The 17395-nt window shown below is 33.4% G+C and overlaps 1 protein-coding gene across 2 annotated transcripts in view; it reads right to left on the minus strand.

Annotated features, from left to right (window-relative positions):
• Positions 1-16342, minus strand: part of LOC143077469 (uncharacterized) — a 44014-nt gene extending 27672 nt beyond the window's left edge. Inside the window, exon 1 of one of the 2 annotated variants that reach the window (XM_076252973.1) lies at positions 16320-16342. The gene's annotated coding sequence lies outside the window, so the exon portion shown is untranslated. Of the gene's footprint in view, positions 1-8116; positions 8239-16319 lie in introns of those variants that run through there. The other variant, XM_076252972.1, reaches the window with a different exon arrangement.
• Between the last annotated feature and the right edge of the window lie 1053 nt (positions 16343-17395).

Raw genomic sequence — 17395 nt, forward strand, 5'->3', positions numbered from 1 at the left:
TTAACTGTTGTGAATGTGAGCTCCCTTCGGCTATTATTAGAATCTAGATTTACATCATTCATTTTCAATGTAAGAGTTCTCCTTTCATTCAAAAGGTAAATTTCCATGTTTGCTGGTCACTTGACTAGAAACTGCATTCAGTGATATTGTTTGTCTCAATTTACGCCTGAATTTCAGATTTTTCCGAATTACCAATCACTAAAATAAATGTTATTTAATACGTATTAAATACATGTAGCATTGTATGTAACTATCATATTCCTGTTTTTATTTAACATTATGAAAGAACTATTGAGATCCAGGATTCTGACTTGAATAAACAGTGTTTGTAACACACATGGTTTTATCCGTTTCTTTCCCTTCCCTTAAAAGTATCCTTCAGTTTGAAACTACCTGACAATCATACTGAGTTCACACCTAATTTGAAATGGATTGACATTAACTAATTTGAATTAGTTTAATTCACATTTGAAACGGTTTACATTAACAAACACATAGTTCAAATGTGAATCGAATGCAAGTGAATTGTTCGTCTATCTATGGTCAACATGTTGGGGTATGACTATACCACTTTTACCAATTTTAAGAAACATTGTTGAATTTTATTTATGGAAGCTTTCTTTTCATTTATATAAATTTAAGATTAATATTTCTGAGGTTATGGATTGTCTCGACTTATAAAGGGGGAGGATTCCAAGTTATTTAATATATTTAATTAAATTGTATTCAGGCGCATAGCTCCCTATATGCCAACACGCAACTGCGTGCATATCAATTCAGCATGCCAAAAAAAATTTATAGCATTCGGCATGCAAAAAGAAATGTCAAAATAAAAATTTATAGCATTCGGCATGCAAATAAAAAATGTCAAAATAAAAATTTATAGCATTCGGCATGCAAAAAAAATGTCAAAATAAAAATTTACAGCATTCGGTATGCAAAAAAAAAAATGTCAAAATAAAATTTAAAGGAAACACAAATATGTTGTTTATAATAAAAAAATCATTTGAAAATTGTATGTTTTTCAAATATCATAAATACAGTTGTGAAAATGAATAATCAGTCCCTTGCTTTAATGAAAATGAAAAATCTTGCTTCACTAGTGCAGAAAATGAATAATTTGTCCTCTTAGATTACAAAAATAAATAACCGATCAAAAACAAATCCTCCTGCCCCCTCCCCCAGAATATCAAATGGTCGACCCCATAGTCTATATATAGGATTTTTTTCTGCGACAAGTGCCTCAAACCATGTATTAAGATTTTTGGATAAAGGACCACAATAGGTAAAAGTCCAATTTAATATTAAATGTTTTAAGTTCTTAGACTACATTCATTCTGTGTCAGAAACCTATTCTGTTTTGATTATTTGATCACAATCCAAATTCAGAGCTGTATCAGGCTTTAATGTTGTGTCCATACTTGCCCCAACTGTTCAGGGTTCGGCCTCTGCTGTTGTATCAAGCTGCGCCCTGTGGAGCATCTGGTTTGTTTGAAGGATAGATGTTCCTGACCTGTTTATTAGTGGAATTGTGAATCAGGCCATTTCTCTTCTCAATTGTATTAATGTATACTTTTCATGTTGGGACAGTTTCCCTCATTTTTGAAGGCTGTAGGGTTGCCTATCATTGCTTTGTCATTTGAACATTTGTGGGTAGTTGTCTTATTGGCAATCTTATTACATATTTTAATTTTTATACGTATCCATCCTTCAGAAAAGTTGTTCCAAATGTAATGAATCCCCTCCAGGCTTGCCTTTATCTTCATTGGAACAATTTTTGGGATACGATTGCTTTCAAGCAATCTGTAGACTTATACTGGTGGCTCAGAGCATTGCCCTCACGTCAATTGTTTTATTCTAAACATTAAGGAACATCTCAGATTCTTATGATTGTCTTGCTTTAAAAGGTAAAAACAAACAAAGGGATTGAACTTTAACAACTTTCCTATAATGTTCTTTTCATAATCTTCATGTTTGATAATTCCCTTGACTTATATGCGTGTTTTTAACAACACGGAAAATCAGAATTACGCAGTATTTATATTTAGTGTTTTTCTAAATTTAGAAACACGTTAGAGGGAATTCCCAGTTTGATAAAATGCGAGAGTTCTCTGAATTCCGATAAATCTATTTCTGTCATATAAGAACTGAAGTGGAGTTTTTCTTATATTTTACCTTTATGAAACTGATATTTGAGATTGTACTTCCATAAAGAAATAGAGAACCATCTAGGTCGTTTAATAAACATATAATATACGTTCTTGCTCCAGGTTTTTTTTTGGAAATTATGCGCATGCGTATAGTTTTCTTGACTTCGAGGGTTTTTTCGATTGAATGGTTGCTCTGGATTCCCCACTTAATTTTAAACTCATGGTATCTTTTCTATGTATGTCTGCTATTGAAGGTTATTATTGTTGCATAATTTTAAATCATATGCATCATTTAAATTAAAATAAATATAGTCCACATCCTAGAACACCCCTTCAGGCGAAATGGAGTCTTCCATATTATTGTTTCGAGTTGTCTCCCTTCTGGAAGTAACTTCCGTGAATTCTGAATTAAAACAATACGTCGAGTATTAGCTCGTTCTGTCAATAAAGTGTATTATATTAAAAATGATCGAAATTTAAACCGATAAATGTGTACGGAAAGGAGTCATGATCACTGACCAAAAGGAAATTAAATATTTAAAGAGTTAGGAATGGGGTTCCTCCTAGAATTAACGTAGGAAAATAGGTGATAAGATACGAAGTGAAATACTTCTCTCACTCTGAGTCTCAGTGACTGCTGTGGAAAGTAAACTTGGAATTGATAGTACAAAAATAAAACACAATAGGCCTAATTGCATTGTTCATACACTTTTATCCGGGATTGGCTATTTTGTAACTATTTTACATGTGCAGTTGAATTACTTTTGAAAATAATATTATCCAGCTACATGTATACATGTACATGTGTCAACGAAACAACGGCAATCGTATCCCTCAGAGCAATCTGCTCTTTGATTTTTTTGGGGGGAGGGTTCCAAACCTGTTGTTTATAAGTTGCAAATCAGGCCATTACATTAATTGTTGCTTACTTAACATGTCTAGACTGTTTTTTTCTCACTTATTAAGGCTGTATATATGGTTGCCTATAATTACTTTGTTATTTTAACCTCTGGAAAGCTGTCTCATTGGAAATTATACCACATATATACAGATTTTTATATGGATTGTAGACCTGAAAAAGATTTTCAAAGTTGAATATGCTGCAAACTTCAAACAACCTACTACTTATTTACCATGCATGTCTATCATGAAACTTTTGATCAGAACTATATATAAGTGATTTCACCATTTCTTCATATGTGTACCACTATCAATCAACAGAACAAATGCAAATTATTTTTTTAATATTTGCATATGGTTTCCTTTAATTTCTCACATCTATTTTATTTGAATTTAGGGAAATAAGTATTATGTATATAAACAAATCTCATGTCGATATATAACATGTACAACAATCAAACATCAACCCACACCAAACTGGCTGTAGTTGAAAAACATCAAAAGGGAAAATACAGTGAAATTTGGAGGATTTATATTATCACATATACATGCATTTGAAATATATTTAAAATATTTTTTTCAAATTTTTTAGTTTTAGGTTCCACCTAGCTACCATATTAGAAAATTGGGATTTAAACGCTAGTCTATTAGAGGGATATTTCCAGTGGCAAATCCAGAAATTTTCATAAGTGTGGGCCCACTGACTGCCTAAGAGACTCTGATCATGCTCCAGTGGTCCTCTAAATAATCAACTTTTTTTTCCAGACAAGGGGGGGGGGGGGGGGGGCTCTTAATTCGCCTTTGATTTCATTGGTTGTAATTTATTTTATCATGAATTAGATTTGAACAGGACTTGGGGAATGAAGGTAAAGACCGAATGTCAGTTTTAGTCTTATATATGTACTTTAATTTTAGTCTTACATGTATTTATGTGTACATATATCACTGATTCAGTGGCGATGGTGAATAGCTATATATAGACACTGACCAGTCTTGGATAACATTTTATAGTTTTGAATGTTTCTTCATCAGTTGACTAAAATTAGGTGGAGGTTTGTTTTTATTTCCAACAGAGGGGCACTCATGCTCAACCTATATCAGTTTGTGCATGAAGCGATTGATAGTTGCCAGACACTGAATGATTATACCACAAATTTGTGAAAGTTTTAACCTATGCATATATACTTTAAATACGATAAAAAAAAAATCATGTCTTTTTCAGGACTTCTGATCCAACCATGTAGAATGGCATTTTATTGAGATATGATTCTGGTTGATGGATGTTCATGAAGGACCTGTAGTACAAAGTATATCACTGGATTGAGCTCTCTGTCTAAGTGTATTATTAAAGTGCTTTGCTTTGAGCTCGGTTCATTGTTATGCAATTCATTCTTTGTGAAATAAAGATTTTACAGACAACTCTCATGTACAAGGATGTCTCCAAGTATTATCATTTCTATGTACAATGTAAGTAACAGGGAGATAAAAGCATTTTATTTTTTGTTTAACATTATTTGTCCATTGACCGAATTTGTTTTGCTTTCACCAGCTTTGAAGGAGATATTATCAAAGAATTGATAGAAAACAGCACAGAAGCTTACTTTCTAGCTCATCGGGCCCAAGCATCATGTTAGGCATTGTCATTACTAAAAACCAATAAATTTCTTCTAATCTGAGGATCAATTCAACATTTTAAAGTGTTTTACTAATGAAACTGACAAGCCACCACAAAGATATACTGAGTGCCAATGAAAACGCAACACTTTTGTTTTTGCAAAAAAGTCTGATAATTTTTATTTATTTTATATTACAACTTTGTAAAGTTGGTTGAAAATGACTTTAAAGACAATTGTCGACAACTTTACGGTTGGGTGATTTTTGGAACAAATGCGAAGTAAGGGTTATTTTGAACGGACATAAACCGAGTTCACCGCTTTTCAATATACGCACCATTTTCACGATTTTGTCATTTAAAGCTTGGCTAATGTAAGGAAACTGCAATAAACATCTGAGTAAATGCCAGGACTTTCTGACAACCAGCGACATGCAGTTTCCGGTATGATCCAATGAAGCCTTTCACAGCATACAATTTCGAGAAGACTGTAGCCTCTACAATAACCCAAATCATCCACAAATTCAACAAAAATGGATCAGTTAATGATCAGCCACATCCCGGGGTTCAAAAAGCAAGAAACGCTCAGCAAAACCGATACATTTGGTCTTTAACATATCCGATATCGACTCTGATGGATGTCCAAAGGTCACGAGAGTTCAATGGTGGTCACGGTAGATCTTCTGGAGCAATTTCAGTAAAGCACCATTTGCGCAGAAATTCAACAGTTAAAGAGCACCACAGCCGACATCTTAACGGCCGTCTGGTGTAAACATCGAGTTCTGTAGACCAAAAATCATTCATTATGTACCAAAAATCGTCAGTGGTGGTTACATAGACGTTTGGCACCCGCCTTGGCCAAAAGTCATGCGTTTCGCCAGATTTAGGTCCGATAGAGCAAATTTTGCATCAGATTTGACATGGTTTAGACGATGAAAACCACCACCAACATCAAAAAGTCGGCCTGAGTTTGCTTTGCGGGACAAGTGGAATAACATTCCTCGAGATCACATTAAACGTCCGGGATGATCAATTCCACGGCGCTGTTGAGATTGCGCTGCACAACAGGGTTGTAACATTTTTTGTTAGGACTGTGATTTGATGATTCGACATTGGATGTTTCGTTTATCTATTGCGCCCGAAAGATGACAATGAAACATTTTTGTTTGATATCGATCTATTGTTAGAATTGTTAATTTTCAAGAACAATTCATTTTGAAAGATCATGATTTCTAATATAAATTTTATTTTTGAAAAACCAAGTGTTGCGTTTTCATTGGCACTCAGTATATATAAATAGAACCATACAAATAGTTAGCAAATACATATAAAAAAAGATGTGATATGATTGCCAATGAGACAATTCTCCACAACAGACCAAAATGACATAGAAATTAACATTTACAGGTCGCCACACAACCTTCAACAATGAGCAAAGCTAATGCAGCATAGTCGGCTATAAAAGGTCTCAAAATGACAATGTGAAACAATTGAAAGGAGAAAAATAACCACTGATAACAGGCTTATTTATGTACAAAAAATAAAGAAAAAACGAATATGTAACGCATAAACAAACGACAACCACTGAATTACAGGCTCCTTATATCATGTTCTCAGATATCATCTCCCAATTTAAAAAAATCACGAAAAATTGAACCTATTATGTGTTGCTGTCCTAGCTATAAAATGTATCCAAAATCAAAGATGTGGAACATATTCTATCATAATCATTTGGTAACTAATGCAATTAGTGTCTCTTCCATGCCTGTCTTGAACATAAAAACTAAACTAAATATAAAATAAACAATACTTTTAATGCTCTGGTTGGTTGTCATCGTGCAACACAGTTAATAACACATGTAGGAAAATCATAGAACTACATTTATCATAAAACACTGTCAAACATTCAAACATACTATCCACACTCATCTGTGTCCACACTTGTTTATATATATAAATAGATATATGTCACCGTACGGCCAATGTATGAATATCTACATGTATAAACATTCAGGGTAAAAATGGGGTTTAATCTACAAAATATTAGTAAATATACATGTACAATATTCTTTACAGATTGAACTCATCGAAATAATATACATTCAATTTCTAAACTCACAATTGTAAATAAGAAAATATTTTCAATGGTATAGATATATAAACCCAAAGGGTTGACTTTTTTATACCCGGACTTCTCCGTCATTTTTGTCCGTCGAAATTGAAACTTTTGCTACATTGGGGTGTTTAATACGAGAACTGCATGGTGTAGGGTATTCCTTTATCTAGGTTGGTCCCCTCCGTAAAACATTCAGTATGCCTTCGGAATATACAAGTATTGTCAAGAATTTCAATAACGGCCGGGAAACAGACTATCCTTTATCAGAAATTTGATTTAAGATCGGATCCCGGAGTTCCCACTTGATGTAGTTGCGTATCTATACAGCAATCATAGTCCAACGGACACTTGCATATGAGCATATGCCAGTGGGAGAAGAGACAATTGAAGTTTGTTAATAAAATTTTCAAGCACCGTTTGAAACAAAAAAAAATGTCCTAACTGAGGAGTCCCAAAAAAGGCTTTCCTTCTTTAAGAGATAATCTTAAAAAGAAAATGTATATCTGTTCCAGACCGTATTCATGAGTATTTGGACCGTACGCGTACGGTCTGGACCGTATGCGTACTTTTTCAAAATACTCATACGGTCGGACCATACGCGTACGGTCTGACTATTATTAAAAAGTTGGTCAAGTTTATGAGATACAAATGCATATAGCAGATTAACATAACTTAACTATCAAATTAATATAAAAAAGTTCAATTGTAATTGAAACTAAAACTTTTTATTTTGACTTGTTTTTAATTCACGCTAATTAAATATACTAATCTCTTGTATTAAGCATGTCGATCAGTAGTACATTAATTGTATTATGAACCCTGAAATTGAAGATATCGGAAGTAAACATAAAGTTGGAGTTCAATTGTTTTAAAGTATTCAGCAACTTTACAAAAAAAAAAAAAAAAAAATGCAAAAGGACATGCATGAACTGCATACATGAAATTGCTTAAAATATTACGTTACTTGAATTGTGTCACCTTGGGCGAGAGTACCAAAATAGGATTCATATATACAATTAAACAAATACCTAATTTCAATTGTTCGTTTGTTCATTTTATCTATCTAATTGTAACAAATTATCAATAACCTAAAAATAAAGATTGTTTCAATTTAACCCATATGATCAAATAACATGTATTGTCAGATCGTACTGGACCGTACGCGTATACTTATACGGTCCGACCGTACGCGTATGGTCGGACCGTATGAGTATACGTATACGGTCTGGACCGTACGCGTACGGTCCAAATACTCATATGGTCTGGAACATATCCAAGACATATACATACACACATATATATATATAAATAAATAACCTACAATTAAGATATACACACCTTGACTCTTCTGGTCTTTTATCACCGCTTTAACTTTCTAAAGATCTGTTTTAAATATATTTGCAGTAGTGCACGTTATTGCGAGAATTTGCTTATACACTTTATGCGTAAATGTAAAAAAAAAAAGGAAAAGGAAGTCTTCCTGTTTGGTTTAACAGTTTTTAATACGCATTTATTTAAAGGTGGGACATCATTGTTTACTATAATGCAGTGTTTACTTCTGTACAGGAATGGTTGGTTTTGGATTTCAACTTTGAAGGAAACATAATATCCTTCAGAAAGTCACAGTGGGGAATTTACAAATTCTTAAATTCGAAACTGTTTATTTTAAGATTTAACTGCAATGTTATGATCCAGGACTTAAAATACAAATAGTAAACAACATTGTCAATAGTAAAAATGTCGATATTGTTATTCAACGAACTCAGTGTTACGTATCCTATCAAGTATATTTTTTTTATTTACAAGGTCACGGTGGGTATGGTTGTCCTGCGAGAGAACGTACTGTGCTGGTGATTTGGTCCTGACGGGTGCTGGTGATCAATGAAAAAATGTAAACAAAGACGAAAATAATGATTTTTGACGTATTCACTCGTAAAAAATGGAAGAAAACGGTTGAGATTTTTCAATTTTGTTTCTTATGGGTTCATATGTAAACCATTAAAAAGTTGACCCTCTAAACTTTTTCAGTAAGCGTAACACAGAAATGCTCATTTTCAGAAAATCTCGAACTGAAAAAATAAAACAAAAATGGTCATAGAGTCCGCTTTCTATACCGCAATCCACGCGACAAAACTATTTTGTGAAAAAACATTGCAATTTATTAACATTTAGCATTTTCTCAATTTATTCATGTCCTGATACTGTGCTGGTGGGTCCTGTCATTGTGCTGGTGGGTCCTGATACGGTGCTGGTTATTTTGGATAAGAAGTTGGTCATATTTGAAACAAATGTTACAAAATCAATAAAATTGGGCAGATAATTGTTGTCAATAGGATCTATGACTCCTATTTTAGCTCTTGTGCATCCATTTGGCTGTTTAATATGTGTTTTGAAATGATCGTAACTTGTATTAAATAATTACATAAAAGGGCAACATCTTTCGTCCAATATCAGATAACAATATATAGCATCTAAAATAAGAATAGTTTTATTAAGATATTTTAAATGCCCCTTACATTGATGCTTCAACAATGATCAAAGCCAATGCCGCATAGACATGTTTGTTAGTGCTCCGCATACCCCTCCCCACTTCCACCCAACCAACCCTCCTCATTTCCTCCTTCATTGTTACAGTGGTGTACCAACACAACAATTTATTACATAAAATAATAACACAAAGACACACATTATTGAATAACGAATGCTTGCAGGTATTGAAAGCTAGTTCAAAGTCGCATTTTCAACTAATAGATAAACCATGTTCTCATATACAAAAATCCCAATCGTGTAGATTAAAAAAGTCTCAAAACTTAAGTTCACATTTTAATGTTTGATGAAGCAGAACTTTAAAAGTGTGCAGTGAATCTTGTTCTCACAACAGTTATTGTCATAATTATGTTTACATAAGACTCATAAAGGAATTAAGATGGTACCAAGCAATATTTTACAGTTCAATTTAATGTTCATGAATGGAAGGAAATGGTACGTAAGTTTACACAGGACAAAAAGAAATTGATAGTATTTTTTGGCGAAAGACTTAAACGCTTCCTTGCATTATATAGTACAGCTCTTCTATAAAAGCATGCAAAAAAAACTTTGATTGACTTGCTTGCTATGTTTGTTGGATGTTTTCAAACAATAGGTAGGCGGAGTTTCAATACATACTGGGATTTGATTGGACAAATACAAACTGACAGGAATTGAAGTTAATGTTTATTTTCCAAATAAATTGTAGTATATAGTAAACAGACTACTTACCTGTCGTTTACAAACATCCAAACAATCATAGCAAGCAATTTAATCAATGGTTTGCTTTGCATATATTTATAGAAGAGCTGTAAATTCTTAAAAAAAAGAAATTTTGTTGTCGTAGATGGTTAAATCCTCAACAAAATCACAATATCTTTGTTGGAACGAATAAAGGTTTGAGATCAAATTTTCGTGGACTTTTTAGCTTCCACCCTGACGAGACATGTTAGCTGTTCGTATGCTGTTGCACCTGACGCACGGAAACTTTCACATTTCCATCTTCTTTTCTGAAATATTTTACCCAGCTCATACTTGACAGGACTGTTATCCTAGTAAAATGTGTAACCAATGAATTGAACACAAGTTAAAAATTCCATAATACTATATAATTCATTTTATGTGTCAATTTGTTCGAAAAAAGTCGAAAAGAAGAGAGTTTTTTAATGCCATGATTATCTGCCGCTTTCTAGATCTATGCTTAGCATTTATTTCAGATGACATGGACTCCTCACCCTGGTGACCCTGCTGCCTTTCATAACTTTATCCGTATACATATATTAATAGATAAACAAAAGGCTGCAACTGGTATTTGATTCGTTGTAACGAGAATATTTGTGGTGAATGGAAACTGTGAGGGTCAAAATCATAAATTGCTTATAAATGTTGCTGGACCCAGTTTCGTTATCTGATCTGAATTTTCTGAAATGCGCAAGGTGATAGACATTTTGATTTTTTTTACTCGGTAAGTTTTGCCCTAATTGCTTGAACATTTGCAATATTAAAGCCGATTTCAATGAGTGTGTAGACAAAGGGAATATCTTTGGTTATCTTGCTTGCTGAACAGAAAAGTCATTGTTAGGTTATGTAAACTACCCTACTTTAAGAGTAGACTAGTCCGACAAATGACACATCTTTCTGTCTGTAGGACCAGGCTAATTCGAAAGGAGGGTATAGACCTTACCTAACAATGACTTCACGGTTTAGCTAACAAGCATGCTAACCAAAGACATAACATTTGCCTACATACTCAATGGAATCGGCTGTAACTAAAAACTCGAATACATTTTAACAGACAGTGGTCTGGTTTGTTGATGAATATTGTTTTTCCTAGATTCACTCTTGAAAAAATCATTTGGTAACATTTGGTCATTGTAATACGGACGTCAAGACAATAAATGAACCTCACACGATCCCTCGACACAGTTGAGCTTATATATGATCTTATAGCGATTCGGGTTGAAAATCAGTTGAAATTAAGCCAGTTATTTGTGTGTGTAGATTTGTATTGTTTTAAACTGTTATGACTTTTTAAAGTTAAATCTAGGTGTTTAATCTAAGAATTTCTTTTTTAAACTTATTTACTTGTTTTATACTCAATTGGTAGTATGAAGTTACGAGATATTTTAATTTTTGAAACTGAAGGCACAATTAACAAAGCAAACGTTAGTTTCAAATACTTTTAAATAGATTTTTAAGGATAATGTACCCTTGTGTTGATCCCATGCTAAACATAACAAAAAAAAAAATTCTGTACAAAGGTCTGTGAATTTTCTACAAAAATAGTGATTTTATTTTCACCAAATTCTCTTTTTCTACTAAATGCAATAATGAACTATAAATAATAATGCTTTGCAAGAAGTTTCCCCTTGATACATGTATATGTACAAAATTATATCTCTATTATTCATTGTCTGTGCTGTTTTGATACTATTGCAGTTTGCACATTTTCGTAATTGACAGGCCACAGGAGGGGGTGATAAACCATACACGAAAATATAAAATATTGATCTAAGTACTTAATTTGCATCTCTGAACCCCCATCCAGGCTTGTTTTTTAGGAGGGTGTCTAAAAATGGTCGATTAAAGACAGCCGAGTACGCATTTTACTTTCCATGCGTGTTTACGTTGATTGTTAAAGTCCTGAAAACGGATAGATAGAAACAAAAATGTTTGATTTATCTGGCTTTAGATTCAGTTTTTTTAAATATAAATTAAGTCTACATTTTAATATAATAATACTAAGAATTCACAATATAAAAAATGCAGAAAAAAAATGGAGATGTGAAATATCTTATTAAGGAGTCATTACTACAGAGATGGTGTGTTTGACACACAAAACTTAAAAGCTTAGTGATATTACCAATATTAAAATAAAAATGTATTTTAGTTTGGTAGTTTTTCCATTTACTCATTTTCAATCATAATTAAGGCACATTTAAATATAGAAAAGTAGAACACATTGTTCACTTCCTCCCCTGTAATTCTTTATCAAAAATATTTATTTATTTTGGAATTTTGAAATGAAAAAGCTAAGAAATCTTAGTTTTGTTAATGTTCTCTAGGTTATCTCGTCTTCATTCTCTGACTTATTGTCTGACATATTCTAGTCTGCCCTTTCATAAAATAGTGATTTTTTTTAGTGTTCTATCGATACATTTTTCTTTTAAAATACAACTTTTAAATCTTACGGGAAACTATTCCAAGCTTAACACTTTCACTGTAACCTCGCTCTAACTTATCCCCCATCCCCCCAAAAAAAACCAAACAAACAAACCCGCAATACTATTGTTATTCTTATAGTCAGCACTCAATTTTTCACAAACAAATGTGTTTTAAGCTGCTAAAGACATATGATTCAAACGCTCAGAAAGTCCTTTCTTCTATATTTTTGCTCTCCCTTTTTATACAAAACCTTTTACATTTTTATTTTATGGGTTATTGTTGAAGGTCGTACAATGACGTATGGTTGTTAACACATACTTTCTTTGGTTTCTTATGGAAATTTGTCCATTGACAACAAACATACAACATCATCTACTTTATATAAGTATTGTATAAATTACAACGTATTTTGGCGATCTTGCAAAATGATCGTAATCCCGAAAATCGTAAACATATTTTCTTATCTTAAAAGGAAGCAAGAAGGGTTCCATTAACAGGCCAATAAATAAAATCACAGTTAACTATAAAAAGAATAACTAGAGGCTCTAAAGAGCCTGTGTCGCTCACCTTGGTCTATGTGCATATTAAACAAAGGACACAAATGGATTCATGACAAAATTGTATTTTGGTGATGGTGATGTGTTTGAAGTTCTTACTTTACTGAACGATTTTGCTTCTTACAATTATATCTATAATGAACTTTGCCCATTAGTAACAGAGAACTATATTTGGTAAAAATTTACATAAATTTACCAAATTAATGAAAATTGTTAAAAATTGACTATAAAGGGCAATAACTCCTTAAGGGGTCAATTGACCATTTAGGTCATGTTGACTTATTTGTAGATCTTACTTTGCTGAACATATTTGCTGTTTACAGTTTATCGCTATCTATAATAGTATTCAAGATAACCAAAAACGGCAAAATTTCTTTAAAAATTACCAATTGGAGGGCAGCAACCCAACAACCAGTTGTCCAATTCATCTGAAAAATTCAGGGCAGATAGATATTGACTTGATTAACAATTTAACTTCTTGTCAGATTTGCTCTAGATGCTTTGGTTTCATAGTTATAAGCCAAAAACTGCATTTTACCCCTATGTTCTATTTTTAGCCGTGGCGGCCATCTTGGTTGAATGGCCAGGTCATCGGACACATTTTTCAAACTAGATACCCCAAAGATGATTGTGGCCTAGTAGTTTCAGTGGAGATTTTGTAAAAGATTACTTAGATTTATGAAAAATGGTTAAAGATTGACTATAAAGGGCAATAACTCCTAAAGGGGTCAACTGACCATTTTGATCATGTTGACTTATTTGTAGATCTTACTTTGCTGAACATTATTGCTGTTTATAATTTATCTCTATCTATAATAATATTCAAGATAATAACCAAAAACAGCAGAATTTCCTCAAAATTACCAATTCAGGGGCAGCAACCCAACAACCGATTGACCGATTCATCTGAAAATTTCAGGGCAGATAGATCTTGACCTGATAAACATTTTTATCCCATGTCAGATTTCCTCAAAATGCTTTGGTTTTTGAGTTACATGTATAAGCCAAAAACTGCATTTTACCCCTATGTTCTATTTTTAGCGGTGGCGGCCATCTTGTTTGGTTGACCAGGTCACGCCACACATTTTTTAAACTAGATACCCCAATGATGATTGTGGCCAAGTTTGGATTAATTTGGCCCAGTAGTTTCAGAGGAGAAGATTTTTGTAAAAGATTACTTTAATTTACGAAAAATGGTTAAAAATTGACTATAAAGGGCAATAACTCCTAAACGGGTCAACTGACCATTTCGGTCATGTTGACTTATTTGTAGATCTTACTTTGCTGAACATTATTGCTGTTTACAGTTTATCTCTATCTATAATAATATTCAAGATAATAACCAAAAACAGCAAAATTTCCTAAAAAAAATACCAATTCAGGGGCAGCAACCCAACAACCGATTGACCGATACATCTGAAAATTTCAGGGCAGATAGATCTTGACCTGATAAACATTTTTATCCCGTCAGATTTCCTCAAAATGCTTTGGTTTTTGAGTTATAAGCCAAAAACTGCATTTTACCCCTTTGTTCTATTTTTAGCCGTGGCAGCCATCTTGGTTGGTTGACCAGGTCACGCCACACATTTTTTAAACTAGATACCCCAAAGATGATTGTGGCCAAGTTTGGATTAATTTGGCCCAGTATTTTCAGAGGAGAAGATTTTTGTAAAAGATTACTTTAATTAACGAAAAATGGTTAAAAATTGACTATAAAGGGCAATAACTCCTAAACGGGTCAACTGACCATTTTGGTCATGTTGACTTATTTGTAGATCTTACTTTGCTGAACATTATTGCTGTTTACAGTTTATCTCTATCTATAATAATATTCAAGATAATAACCAAAAACAGCAAAATTTCCTAAAAAAAATTACCAATTCAGGGGCAGCAACCCAACAACCGATTGACCGATACATCTGAAAATTTCAGGGCAGATAGATCTTGACCTGATAAACATTTTTATCCCGTCAGATTTCCTCAAAATGCTTTGGTTTTTGAGTTATAAGCCAAAAACTGCATTTTACCCCTTTGTTCTATTTTTAGCCGTGGCAGCCATCTTGGTTGGTTGACCAGGTCACGCCACACATTTTTTAAACTAGATACCCCAAAGATGATTGTGGCCAAGTTTGGATTAATTTGGCCCAGTATTTTCAGAGGAGAAGATTTTTGTAAAAGATTACTTTAATTAACGAAAAATGGTTAAAAATTGACTATAAAGGGCAATAACTCCTAAACGGGTCAACTGACCATTTTGGTATTTTGGTCATGTTGACTTATTTGTAGATCTTACTTTGCTGAACATTATTGCTGTTTACAATTTATCTCTATCTATAATAATATTCAAGATAATAACCAAAAACAGCAAAATTTCCTCAAAATTACCAATTCAGGGGCAGCAACCCAACAACCGATTGACCGATTCATCTGAAAATTTCAGGGCAGATAGATCTTGACCTGATAAACATTTTTATCCCATGTCAGATTTCCTCAAAATGCTTTGGTTTTTGAGTTATAAGCCAAAAACTGCATTTTACCCCTATGTTCTATTTTTAGCGGTGGCGGCCATCTTGGTTGGTTGACCAGGTCACGCCACACATTTTTAAAACTAGATACCCCAATGATGATTGTGGCCAAGTTTGGTTTGATTTGGCCCAGTAGTTTCAGAGGAGAAGATTTTTGTAAAAGTTAACGACGACGGACGACGACGGACGACGGACGACGACGACGACGGACGCCGGACGCCAAGTGATGAGAAAAGCTCACTTGGCCCTTCGGGCCAGGTGAGCTAAAAAATAGGTTTTTTTCTCTCTCATAATAACAGTAAACAGATTCATAACAATGTCAATTTCAAGAAAGCAGACAACAGTTAATTACTAGTAGTCAATAACAGTACAGCATCAATGATCTTGACTGAATATTTGCCACTTTTAACTAAAATATAAAGGCACAGAACCAGGACATAGGAGCACAGAACCAGGACCGTTTTTCTTATCACCAGCACATCGTCAGGACAATTCCGTTTAACGAACTTGCACGACTTTTGCAATTTTATATTGTTGTAATATACTTTGCATGGTACTTATGACGCATCAGAGAAAAATTAAGCAACAAAACAGTCGTTTTATTGCGGTTCTGATACAATGTAAACAAACCCACCAGCACAGAATCAGGACCCACCAGCACCCGTCAGGACCAAATCACCAGCACAGTACGTTCTCTCGCAGGACAACCATACCCACCGTGAAGGTACTACCTGTGATCATATTAATAAAGTATAAATCATAACATACCTGTTCGAAATGTAGTAGCCGTTCTATATATTAAAAACCTCCCACATTGTAGACTAGCACAACCTTAATTGGGACACCATATACTAAATCTTAAATCAGTGTTTTAAAGTTAGAAAGATAATTAAAACAATTTTTGGTAATTTCTGCCAAAAAAGAAATGTATCTAAGAATATCCGAATAACAGAAATCTAATTTGGATTAGTTTTAGACTCAATGGAATTTATAACGACTTTTTGAATATTTATTCCTATAAAGTGACTATTTTAGGATCGAATTTAATGAGGATCATATTTCAGTTTGTTTCAAACAGGGGGATCAGCTGGGGATCAACCAGACTTCATTTAAATGGACGTGTCTTAAGAATTAATACAGTAGATGAAAAGAAATTAGTGGAGTGGGGGAGTAAAAGATTGGAAAGAGAAACGTATTTTCTGTTTGTTTAATAAAACATTTTGAATTTAGGTATAACATCTTTCTCTACGCATGTCATTCAGGGAAAGAAATTTAAACGCAATTAATCCAACCAGTTATGATTTTTTTCATACATCGAGTTAAAGGTTCACAATTTGCAGTGGCGGATTCAGGGGGATCGGGGGATTGGAACCTCCCCCATTTTTTGGACGATCAATGCATTTGAATGGGAGCATTTAGAAAAAAATAGGGAACTCCTATATTTAAAAACTAGAGGCTCTCAAGAGCCTGTGTCGCTCACCTTGGTCTTTGTGCATATTAAACAATGGACACATAAATTCATGACAAAATTGAGTTTTGGAGATGGTGATGTGTTTGTATATCTTACTTTACTGAACATTCTTGTTGCTACAATTATCTCTATCTATAATGAACTTGGCCCAGTCATTACAGTGGAAAATATTTTCTAAAAATTTACAAAAATTTATGAAAATTGTTAAAAATTGACTATAACGGGCAATAACTCCTTAAGGGGTCAATTGACAATTTTGGTCATGTTGACTTACTTGTAGATCTTATTTTGCTGAACATTATTGCTGCTTACAGTTTGTCTCTATCTATAATAGTATTGAAAATAATAACCAAAAACTGCAAAATTTTATTTA

This window comes from Mytilus galloprovincialis, chromosome 1 (assembly GCF_965363235.1).
Source record: "Mytilus galloprovincialis chromosome 1, xbMytGall1.hap1.1, whole genome shotgun sequence".
NCBI classification, from domain to species: domain Eukaryota; kingdom Metazoa; phylum Mollusca; class Bivalvia; order Mytilida; family Mytilidae; genus Mytilus; species Mytilus galloprovincialis.